Source organism: Berghia stephanieae, chromosome 1, assembly GCF_034508935.2.
Source record: "Berghia stephanieae isolate SIO BIC M18660-M18661 chromosome 1, UCSD_Bste_1.3, whole genome shotgun sequence".
Lineage (NCBI taxonomy): Eukaryota > Metazoa > Mollusca > Gastropoda > Nudibranchia > Aeolidiidae > Berghia > Berghia stephanieae.
The window spans coordinates 45,522,106-45,534,605 of NC_088360.1; the positions used below are offsets into that span (position 1 = coordinate 45,522,106).

The 12,500-nt window shown below is 35.8% G+C and overlaps 1 protein-coding gene across 2 annotated transcripts in view; it reads right to left on the reverse strand.

Annotated features, from left to right (window-relative positions):
- The window catches only part of LOC144975924 (uncharacterized), a 437,885-nt gene extending 426,720 nt beyond the window's left edge, over positions 1-11,165 (reverse strand). For both annotated transcript variants that reach the window (XM_078920118.1, XM_078920114.1), the window contains exon 1: positions 11,154-11,165. The gene's annotated coding sequence lies outside the window, so the exon portion shown is untranslated. The remainder of the gene's footprint in view (positions 1-11,153) is intronic.
- Positions 11,166-12,500: the final 1,335 nt, after the last annotated feature.

The window sequence follows — 12,500 nt, forward strand, 5'->3', positions numbered from 1 at the left end:
GAAGTGCATTAGATGCAAAGATCATTGTATGACAACCTGCTGTAAATCGTTTAAACAACACAAGCCATTTGTCTATCATAACTTATGTGTATATCAATAATGATGAGAAATATAGGGTATGGAGAAGTACCAGTTGAAAACAGAGAATAAAAATATTTCTGTATCAGAGCCAAAATCGGGATTCAACTTTCACGGCACCCTCCACCTGGCTGAGAAAGAGAGATCAGAGAGAAGTCCCACCTGCGTTGAGATATTATGATTACAACCGGATAAAAGAAAACAATAACAATCTCCTATTACTTTCATTTATCCCTGAAAATAGCAAATGCTTGAAGCAATACTGTAGAAGTTTAATAAAATTGCGCGTAGACAGTTTTCAGAATAGCTCCTTTTTATAAAAAAAACGGAACACTATCATTTCATGGTCTTTGTTTTTATAATTATATATATATGTATATATATATATATATATATATATATATATATATATATATATATATATATATATATATATATAATTTCAAGTATAATTCTATATATTGTAGAAGTTGATCATAATTATACTTGAAATGTTTTGTAAATAGCTCCTTTTATCAAAAAGTTGAGCACTATTATTTCATGGTTTTAGTTTTTATAAATTATATATATATATATATATATATATATATATATATATATATATATATATATATATATTATGTGGTAAATGATTCTATGAGTTGATCATTTATCTTGTCTCTGTTATTCTCCTTATTAGGCTTTTTCTATAATAATTGATTTTCTCTTTAATTCTGAAGGCCCATAATCTTATTTACCACCTGACCTATTTGTCATCGTGGGGAACAAAAACAACTTTACATGTCCAAAATGTGTATTTACTCACATCTGGAGAAACACCTACCATATTTAAAATCCATTTCTAAATGGCTCTCTAAACTCAAAATCACACAGTTGAGTAAAATACACCAATGATTTCCCATGGGTTTTACTGGCATTTGCCAGTGGGAGATCCACAAATGTACATTTCTACATATGTCTAACGAGCCACAACCTGCTACGTTTGTTGATATTCTTGATGGGCGAAAAAGACAACGTTGGTGTGAAACGATTTACCTACCACTAAACCAACCATAGAAAAAGTGAATAGGGGGTTTCATTTGATTAATCCTCCAGATATGTAACAGCACATAACTAAACATGTACTTCGAAATTGGAGTGCAAGAGTCATCAATAATGCCGTACTCTGGAAAAGTTTTTTTAATATTATTTTTTTTTTGGCCAGAAAACTCGTACTTCAAAAATCGCATCTTGTCAAAAACTCTCTAACCTGGGACTTTAGTAAAGTACCAGGTTTGAGAGGTTTTGATAAGATAAAGGTCAGCTTTATCGGTCACTATTTGAAGGACGAGTTTTCTGGCCAAAATTTTAAAAACGTATTTGTCTACAGTACAGCAGTAGCCGTAAGCATTGTGAAAACAGGTTCATCGTAAGACGATTTTTCCTGTTTGTCCTTGCATATTATGATATGTTGTACAGATGGTTCATCTTAAACTACGATACTTTTGGAGGTGTGGGGTTGGGTTTGATATTACTATATTGTTTATTTCTTCGTACTGTAGAGTCTGAAATTTCATTCTCATTTCATAGGTCAGCTGAGTATTCATCTTATTGATGCTATGCATATAGCCAAAATACTTGCTACATCCGCCAGCCAACAAAACTATGTGAAACCTTGAACGTTTATAGTCTGATTGATAGAATTTAGTGCGAACTACTCATAGAAACGTTGGCTAAAGACAATAACACAAAGCTGAGTGACGTCAAGTTTGTCCTTTCTAAAAAGCTGTACTGACTTTAGCGTCCGACTCTTTGGTATAACAAAACGATGGCAACAACTTAATCAAATCATGTATAGCTCTTCTAGTCTAAACTTATTTTCTTACCAGAATTATTCAAGGCAATCATAATGTTAACATTAATTGCATCTCTAAACAACTCTAGCATAGAGAAACAATATTAACCAGTTAGTTGTCGTACTCTGGAAAGATACTTATTTAAATTTTGGCCAGAAAACTCGTCCTTCAAATTAAAAATATCATTCTGTTTAAATGACCTTCATCTTGAGTAAAAACTCTTTTCGGAGTCCCAGGTTTGAGAGTTCTTGCCAGGATGAGCGTCATTTAAATCGATCTAGTTTTTCTGGCAAAATTTTGAGATACGTGTCTCCCCAAAGTACTGCAGTAAAGTGGTTAAAAATTGCTACCGTTGTACTATTTATGGTCCAAATGATCACTTTAGACAGAAGGACAACGTGCAGTGTCACAGTAAATGCCATTTCCTGAATAAGATATAAAATTAACGTATAACAAATTAGAATTAGTTAGAATTATGTATGGATCAAACAGGACAGTATTTTACCCACGTGTAAAATGTGTAAAATGAATTACTTCAACATATGTGCATAACGATTCGTTCAGCTTTGATAAACCACTTGAGGGTGTTCATATTGTCAATGCATTACAATAATTCTTTACGCATAATTATTTATAAATCAAAGATAGATTTGGTAAATTCATATGAATTTTAATACGAAACAACTTTTTAATCTTCTACAGAAAAAATCACAAAATGTCATGATTTAAAACGTGCATCACAGATGGTGTGACGGTTGTCATTCTGAGACGACTTCCAAAAAGACGTACACATCTTAAGTGGAATGGGACGGAAAGACTCCAGAAAATTACATAAACAGCCTTTGTTTGAAGTAGGCTTAGTTTCGGGCATTCTAATTGATACTTGGCATCAAAGCTGTTAACATGTCGTCTCCTGTGTGGTACGATTTTCATGTGGTTGGCACATCTTATATGTTGGAAAAAACAAAGACAAGTTATGTTTGGCATTATTGCCTAACAGGTGGGTACATAAATGATTGCAAGTGTACCCTCCATATATTTCCCTCCCCTTAGGCGATGGAAACGTTATGCGCTGGTGATGATGTCTTAAAAAAAACTGTGTAGCAGAGATAATACTATCTATATAGGGTGTCCATAAAGTTTTTCCCTGATTTCAAAGACGCATAATTCTAAAACCATCACATATATTTTGCATTTGGTTTTAACCATCTTCTAAGGAAATGTCAGATATTGATGCCTATTAGTTTTTGATCTTAATTACATTACCGAATTTAGAAAATGAGCATAAATTTAAAAACCTAATTTTTCCTCCATCTATTTCTGAATAACAACAGTGCGTCAAAAGTCTCTTATTGTAATATGATTGTATGGAACGAAATTTCAAAAAGTAGCTCAACAACGTTTCGTAACCCAGTTTGACAGACGATTACAGACAGAACATGAAACTATATTTTAAAACAAGAAAAACACAATAACGGGTATATTTTCTGATACATATAAAGTTTTGGTATTGACATATGCACACATGACTTATAGCCTCATATTCCTTTTCCGTAAAAACGATTATTGTAAATGTCTATTTAGATACTAGACTTTTATGCTACATTCCATCTCCATTACTATTAAGCATAGATATTTATTTCATTGAGATGGTGTTCCTCCAACTTGGATTCAAGACGTGTGTGAACTTCTAAATGAAAAGGTTTCAACCAGATGGATTGTGAGAGATGGACTTGATTGCCTGGCCGCCTGGGTCACCGGACATTTCTATGTATGACATTTTCCTAAGTGACTACGTCATAGACATTATTTGTTAAGCTCCCATACCATGTCTTGGAACACTTACCATGAATAAAATTTGTTATTGAATCATCACGCCACAAAAGCTACAAAACACACGGAAAACAATCGAAAATAGGATGAATTTGCGAGTAGCCATGGCAACCATATTGAGGCGCAATGAGTAAAAGATAATGGTCAATATATTGTAAAGAATTTATGTATTAATAAGTCTACGTTTAAATAAAAATGACCATAAAGTTTTTCTATTAACGATGTAATTAAACAGGGAAAGACTTTAAGGACACCCAGTATTTTTATATTAAAATTGATTTTAGTGTCCCAGTGATTGTAGTAAAACCTTGATGAATAGGAAAAAAGCTGCCTACCTTTTCCGTCTATTTAATTTTCTTAACGAGATTCTTTGAAGAATGTCAAGCTATAGAAATGTGGCTGTCGAACACTATGTCATAGCCTGGAATAATATATGCAAGACCAACCTAAATCGCGGGCTCTCTTGATTCTTCACACATTTTACATACTTACGACAGATAAATATGAAATACATGGTTCTTGAAACTGTACCATATTAATGTTAAATATTGTTGTGTCAAGATATGTAATTAATGCTCACAAATTAGAAGGTCAGCTGGCTCGGCAGATAAGCGTGTAAAGGTGGCTATGGCCGAGCACTTGTCCATATTATTCTATGATACCTTTATGATTCTTAATAATGGCCTAGAAAAAGCCGGTGTCACGTGATTCGCGGTTTACTTTTTTTTATTCCAAAAGGAATTGGGATAACAGTTCTAAATTATCCTAGATAGCATTGTAAAGGATTTAAGCGTTGTAGAAATTAGTGGAATTATACACAATCCATATCTTACAAGAATTTCACAAACTGTCGACTTGTAGTAGTCCACGAAAAAAAAAGTGAAAATGGACAACTTGGGACAAGGACTGGCAAAAAAATGTTGTTTTTTTTTTTTAAGCATGAAAGATATTGAAACAATGCCAGATAAAAGCAAAGGCAAAATACAAAAGAAATATCACCTGAGAAAAAAAATCAGCCATCAGCCAGCCTTCACTGTTGATTGGATCGTACCCCGAGACGACCTGAAAACAGGCCAGACGTGATACCATAATTAGATTTCTTCCTTATTCTTTGGTATTCAATGTTTACTAATGATGCAGACAAGAGTTAACAGTCGAGTTGTCTATTCTTGTGAAAATACTAACCATTAAATCGTCCCAACCATTGAGTAACATCTGTGGTGTAGCGGTAGCATGTCGGACCTGTAACCTGAGGTTTGATACCCAGACAATGTAGGCTAACTTTTTGGGTTGTTTTTTTTTTTTTCTTGGAGATTTCTGTCTGCTGTATTCAGCGGTTTCATACACTTTTTCCGAGAGTAGTAGTAAGACATAAGCACCCTGCATCCGGCGATGTTTAGTCAGGGAACGTTTTTCCACGTACTTGTCTAACGTCAAGGTCAATACCTTTTTTACAAATTTTGTTCTTTCCCTTTTTAAAAACCCATTTGTGTATTTTGTTTCCGTTTTAAATCCTCATATCGCCCACAAAGACAACTTTACTACCCATGGCTAAGAACTGGTCTTGTAAAACACTTAGCAATTAAAATGAAGGCGGGAGCTTTGTCGGCAATTAGAATACAAGAGCATAATGACTTCGACAAATCTTACTCAAGCTTATCAATAGGGAAAGGCAAACCTCTTGAGTGTACAGAATACAGATGTACAGCATGGGTTTCCAGTGGAGAGAACCAGCGGGAGAACAGGCACAGTTAGCTCTGGAAACATGCCTAAAATCACGAGCCTGTAGAGTCATCAACCTATTCTCACAAGGATATAAGTTTTGTAAACACTTCTTGTTCATACTACGTCCTATGATGTTAAAACAATTTATAACTACGTAGCAAAATATAAACATCATTTTCGAATAAAATTTCTGGCAATGCCTATAAAAATTTATTTAAAATGCGCTCTACGCGTTTGGACATCACTCATAAAATAAAGAATTTCTTTCATTTATGAATTCGTAATTTTTCATTATAATACAAATTCATAAATCAATAATCTTTGAGTCACAAAGTGGTTTGATATGCGGTAGCTAGCTAGAGCTTTGAAAATGAGTCCATAATATTAGTGATTCCATGTTGATATAGATATGTGTTATCAAGTATTAGCTGGAATGTGTCTTGTTCTTCATATAGTTAAACTGACCCTATCTGTATGCCTTCATACTAATTAGTAGTTGGCAAAGACAGCGATGGATATTGTAAATATTGCCTAAAGAGCGCTAAAAAGGCAACTTATGCTATACGAAAGCGAAAGGTGGCCCCATGTGTCACGCTGTGGAAATAAATAAAGCACTGAGAAGGGTAGTGATTATTCAGAGTATTTAGAAATGAGGTTTACAAATGGTTTATATTCACCTATTTCGATATAGTAGCAATAGCAGGCAAACTACTCATTCCCTCCAACAAAGACATTAAAAAAAAAAATCAATGCATTGCAGTGTAGTAACGAGATAAAATCATTATAACATTTGTATCGTGCAGCTATGTGGTCTAGTGGTATGACACTCGCTTTCGGATCGGACGATCCTGGGTTCGAGCCTCGCTCGGCTCATAGTTGAGTCGTTTGAAAAGACTCTTTACTCATATTCTCTCACAGTGCTCAGGTGTAAAATGAGTACTTGGCCGTTAACAGCTTTGTCTCTGTCCGAAATAATTGTAATATCGCCTAACAGGCGTCATGTCTCGTCCTACATGTTAATTGTTGCTGTTGGCCATGGACCCCTTGTAAAGCGCTTTGAGCACGTTTAGTGAATATTGCGCTATATAAAAGCTCGTTTTAAAAAAATCTGCATCGGGTGCCTTGCCGTCTGAGTAACAGGGCCTCCTCCAATTGGTCAAAAGGGTGAAGTCTACCAATCATTTTCTTCATTTTATTTTCTTTTTTTTTTTTTTTGGATAAAAGTATTGTCTTTTTAAAAAATCAACAGACTTTACCGTGAAATAATTTTGTTGGATATTATTTGGGAGAATTTTGTTACTTTGTTTAAATATGCTTTAAGTCTTGCACGACTGAACTCAATCACGGGCGAGCGATTATCTTCTATACAAAACGGGAGATATTTCTCTCAAGACAGTCAGTATCTCGCACGCAGTTCATCTTTGTCTTGCCTCAATATATAGTAAAACCAAAGAAGCACGACCAAAAACACATAAAAGATATGAACTCTCGCTTTCTGCCCATCTTTCCGGCGCCACTCAACTGGAAAATTGCCTTTGTTTAGGTGGAGATAACTTCTTTGAACCATTTGACCTGCGTATAACGATCTCTTCACTAATAACTCGACGGGAAGTCAAGTCAGTTGACCCCGCCCCCTTCTTTCGACCCGCCCATTGCCTTCCTACGGAGAACTCTTCTTTCATTGTAGCTTCTAGCTTGGATAGGACACTTTATTATAATAAAGAGTATTATAACACACCCTGTGGCCATCGGACGGGCATAGCCCACAATAATTACACCTCCCATCATATTAACGCTTTCAGTAACAATCTTGTTTTCTATATCTAAAAAGACAACTTTTGAAGCATTAGAAACCATTCCAAATCGGGATCGGAAGTGTCAATGGTCACTTGATAGTGATGTCTCATGGTCTGGGGACGGTATCTCGTCTTGTAAAAAAATGTCAAGCGATAATGAGCGTGTTGATTAACCGGGTGGGTGATGATTAACTCAAAACGCATGTCCCGGTGTGTTCAAAGCATTTTAACAGACCAGACACGATTTGAATTAAGTCTCAATGAGTACCTGACGAGCAAGGGATTTGGTTAAAAAATACCGAGAACAAACAATGGCGCCCAACATACGATTCGTACTGCTTGATCTGGAAGTGTGATAACATACTGCCTAAAGTATTGTAAAACGGATAAAGGAATCAAAGAATCGCGCTTTATGCTTTGAAATTATCAGGTTTTCCCCATAACATTATTTACTTATTTGACATGTTCAGTATACATCTCTGTTTTCTAATTTGGTAATGCATGATAATCTTATCAAGTTATACTTCCAGTCACATTTTAAGCTTAGCATTATCTGTAAACACCCGTATCTTTTGTACAGAACAAACTAATTTCAGAAAAAGAGATATGAACGAAATGGAGGGAGGGGTGTGTCAGGAAAGAGGAGAAAGGTCGTTTCTGATGATATAATAATAAATATATTATTGGATGGCATTGCACTACAGTCTGATAGTCTGGAGCAGTAGTCAATCATATTAATATAATTTCTTTTATTCTTGAGCACGATCATATCTCCAATTTTCTAACTCAGACAAAAAGGGTATTCTTGGGTATTCTTGTTAGTGTCAGACGGTTGTTTGATCAATTATATATCGATGGCCCGTTGATCAAACCTCTGAAGTATAGTATCGCAAAGAGGCTACTTCAGAAGTTTGATCAACGGGCCATCGATATATATCAATAGATTATTCCTTCATCTGCTTTTGTTGCCATATTGAAGGCGCGATTCATTTTTCAAAAAGATATAAACGATCAGTTTTTCCACAATACTTTAATTTTTAAGCCATATATCCCGAAAGTTTTAAGTATATTCCCCTTCTTTACTTTTCTGGTGAACAAATAAAAATCCGATCTATCGCGTTGCTTTATCTTGATAAGACATTCCTTCAAGTTTCCTTATGAAATCAATAACAAAAAAAAAATGATATTCTGTATATTTTAAAAGTGATTCTTTTTGAGTCATCATTTATCATCTGGTTGTTTTGCACCTGAATATGTTGAGGCATTGTAAAATATAGCAAGTAATTATACTTGGTTCATTTGTGTTTGGACTTCTTAGAGACCTCAGATCTTAAGCTTCCTTTTCTTCCACATAAAATAATCAACGTTCCAAGATCTTTTACTTGAGGACAGCCATCCCAAATATTTATCTGCCGCCTCTTTGGCTTTTAAATAATCTATTGGTATTTAAATTGTTTTTGTTATTGGCTGAAGAATGGTTTTGAGCCCGAAACGTTCCTTGTTTGGTATTTTGTTCTTTTTTGAAGCTGTAATATTCATCTTTATTCATTACTTTCTACCACTGATTTGGATCACTTTGACTTGAGAAATTATCAACAGGGGATAGCAGCTCTAAATCTTTGACCACATTTTGAAATACCAAATGCTAAACTTTACTAATATTGCTCCTATCCCTATCATAAAAACATAAAGTATACTCCCCCAATTCATAAACCTCTAACAAATTGTTTCCCCAATTCGCTCCCCTAGTCAAAATTAGCTCCAGGATGCCTTTCAATCTCCCCAGTTGGCTTGTGGCGCACGGGAAGAACATGAAAAATATTATAGTTATCTCCCGTGTCCCTATGAAAATCGAATTTTCCGCTCGAGGAGAGTTCTACTGGCCCATGGCATTGTCGAGGATATTTTACACGAGGGCGTAACCCGTTCCTTCATTAGCCAGATCAAAGAATGAGTGTAGCAAAAGGATCGCAAGGCTTTCACATGGAACAAAAGCAATTGAGCAATTAGACTACAATTGAAATTGTCAGTGAAGTTTAACAGTTTGTTAACACGACGGGGTGATCAGTGAATTGGTGAGAGGAAGAATAGCGGTGGTTGTGGTAGTGCTGTTGATGGCGGCGAACGACGAAGATATAATACTATAAAGATTATGATGATAACGATGATGATGATGATGATGATGATGATGATGATGATGATGATGATGAGGAGGAGGAGGAGGAGGAGGAGGAGGAATAGGAAGAGTAGGAGGAGTAGGAGGAGGAGAAGGAGGAGGTTGAGTTAAAGAGGAGGAGGAGGAGAAGTAAGAGGAGGAGGAGTAAGAGGATGGGAACAGGAGAAGGAAGAGGATGGTGTAATGAGAAGAGGGGATGAGAAAGCCAAGGAGGATATGGATAAGGTGAAAAACCCGTGGTGGTGGTAGAGGTGGTGGTGGCTACGATGTAAAGATGATGAGGAGGGAGAGTAAGAATAGAGGAAAGAAGAAGAGAAAAAGGAGAATGAAGATGGGAAAAGAGGAGAAAGAAGAGGATGAGGTTATAAGAGGTAGGCAGGAGGAAGAAAAGAATGAGAAAGAGAAAGTGTAATAGGATGGAAAGGGGGGGGGGGTGTTTGGTGGTGGTGGTGGTGGTAACTGTGATGAAGAGAGTATACTGTAACCATGATGAGGAGGAAGAAGAATAAGAAAAGATGTAAGAGGGAGGGGAAAATGCGGAGGGGATAAGGTTGTAAGAGGAGATCAGGAGGAAGAGAAGGATGAGAAAGATAATGAGGAATTGGATGGAATTAACATTTCATTTTCTCTGTTCCATGAGAAGATCTTAATGCTACCACCTCAAAGTCATCAACAAGCTCTAACTAACCATTTGTCAAGTCAATTATTCGTTACAGAATTGTCTAGTCTACCCATTTAGGTAAAGACAAGTCGCGATGCTCGAAAAGGTAATCCGCTTGTCTGCGTTTACATTTCCATCCATACACAGATTTACCGTAAATGTATCGCACGTGCGATAATGTAAATGGGCTCTAATTGTGTGGTGGTATTCATTATGGTTCCAGTTGTCGGACGTGATATAATTTATGGTGGAATTCAACTTGGCATTAACCAGATAACTGCCGTACTCGGGGGAAAAATGTATTTTAAAATTTGGCAAGAAAACTCGTCCTTCAAATGACTCTCATCTTGGTAAAAACTCTCAAACCTTGGAGTTCGCGAAATCCCCAGTTTGGCATGTTAATCACGATAAGGATCATCTAAATCGATCAATATTTAAAAGACGAGTTTCCTGGCCACATTTTTTAAAACATGTTTTTTCCAGAATATCTGCAGTTAACTGGTTAATTGCAATTGATGCTGTACGTCTAGTTAAAAAATTCACAACAGCTGCCAGACGGATACAACGTACCAACACACAAAAACAATTTGTAACCTTGAACGTTTATAGTACAATTAATACAATTTAGTGAGAACTACTCATAAAAATAGCTTAATATTAAAATAGCTTAAATATTTTGATTATTATTAATGGTGTCAACATTACGCTGCTTGAATAATCCATTACTTTTCAATTAAGAAAAGGTGGATTGGGAGGCGGGGGGGGGGGTGTCTAAGCCCGAAATATTTATTATTCTTACGTGTCGCTGTTGGTCAGGGATCCTGTGTAAGGCGATTTGAGCCTGTTTAGTTGATATTGCACTATATAAAAGTTCTTTTTCTTAATTTAAAAAAAGCATCCGACTTAGTTGGTACCGATTTCAGAAGGTGGGTCCCAAATTCTTTCCAGTTCACACTATATTCTATACTTTTCTTTTCTTTAATCCCGTTCATGAACGTACTTCCTTCAACCATTTGGAATCAATCGTCCCCTTATCATGACCATCCGACAGGGTTGCCAGATTAAGTTTTCGAAAAAGAAAAGCCAAACCAAGTCACAGAAAAATAAAATGGCAACTGGTCGGAAATAATGCCAAACTTTTCTAGGCATCACTGTTTTTTAAAAAAAGACAAAACTAAAATGTACATTAAAATAAATCTCACTGCCAGGAGTTAAATTTAACCTCGTTGTCCCAAATTAATGATACGATTTTGCATATTTTGGGAAATGAGTGTCATTTGTCAATAAAATATTTGAAATGAAGTGATTTTAGAAAAATGCCAAAAATACCAAAACCAATTTTCCCATGCCAAATCTTTGAACTTTGGCATTATAAACACCAAATTGGCAACCTTTACATCCGATTGTTTCTTAGATGAATAACAGTCAGATACATAGAGACACTCTAGGCACCTTGAGAGGTGTTGCTATGATAGCATCTCACCCTTGGTGCCTGAATCAAAACAATAGCCATCGTTGGGAACTCTGGTATTTCTTGACACACAGTCCAAAATAAATCATTTATACAGTGTTTTGTCGATGACAGGACTGTCTCGAACTGGTTCAAAAACCTTTAAACTTTAACATGTATTAAAAAATTTGACCAGAAAATTCGTCCTTCAAATATAAGTCGGTTTAAAACAACCTCATCTTACAAACACTCTCACACCTGAGAATTCGCGAAAAACATTTTTTCTTGAGTACGGTAGTTGTGCGGCTATGAGGTCTAGTGGTACGACACTCGGATCTGAAGGTCCTGGGTTCTAGCCTCGCTCGGCCCATAGTCCTTGAGTCCTTGGAAAAGGCTCTTTACTCACATTCTCTCACCGTACTCAGATGTAAATAAGTACCTGGCCGTTAACAGCGTTGTCCCTGTCTCCCTGATACTAGAAGGCGCATTATATTATGATTCATGGCACAAAATGTTGTAAGATCTGCAGTGCTATTTGCAATTAATTGAAAATAATTATTTTTATAAAGTAGTCATCTAACGCTGAGTCCAGTTGACATCACCTTGAAAATGGATTAGATTGATATTATTATATACTTTTGTGATTTAAAATCTGCTTTGTTTCATACTGATTATATATATTTATTTTTTTTTGATCTTTAACCAACAAATTTTCTGTGTAAGGTCTACTATAATATCTGCCCGATCTTAGGCTCGATTCTCAGTGAGAAGGATGGTCTCTATTCAAGACATTATTTTTTACATGTATTTTTCTGTCAGCTTTGTCTGGCTGGCACGGCATCACACATGACTATTCTATTTTCTTCCTAATTTCACACTTCCATGTTTACAATATCGTCGTATAAGATAAACGCGACATGGGAGGGAAGCTGGTAAGATCCATCGT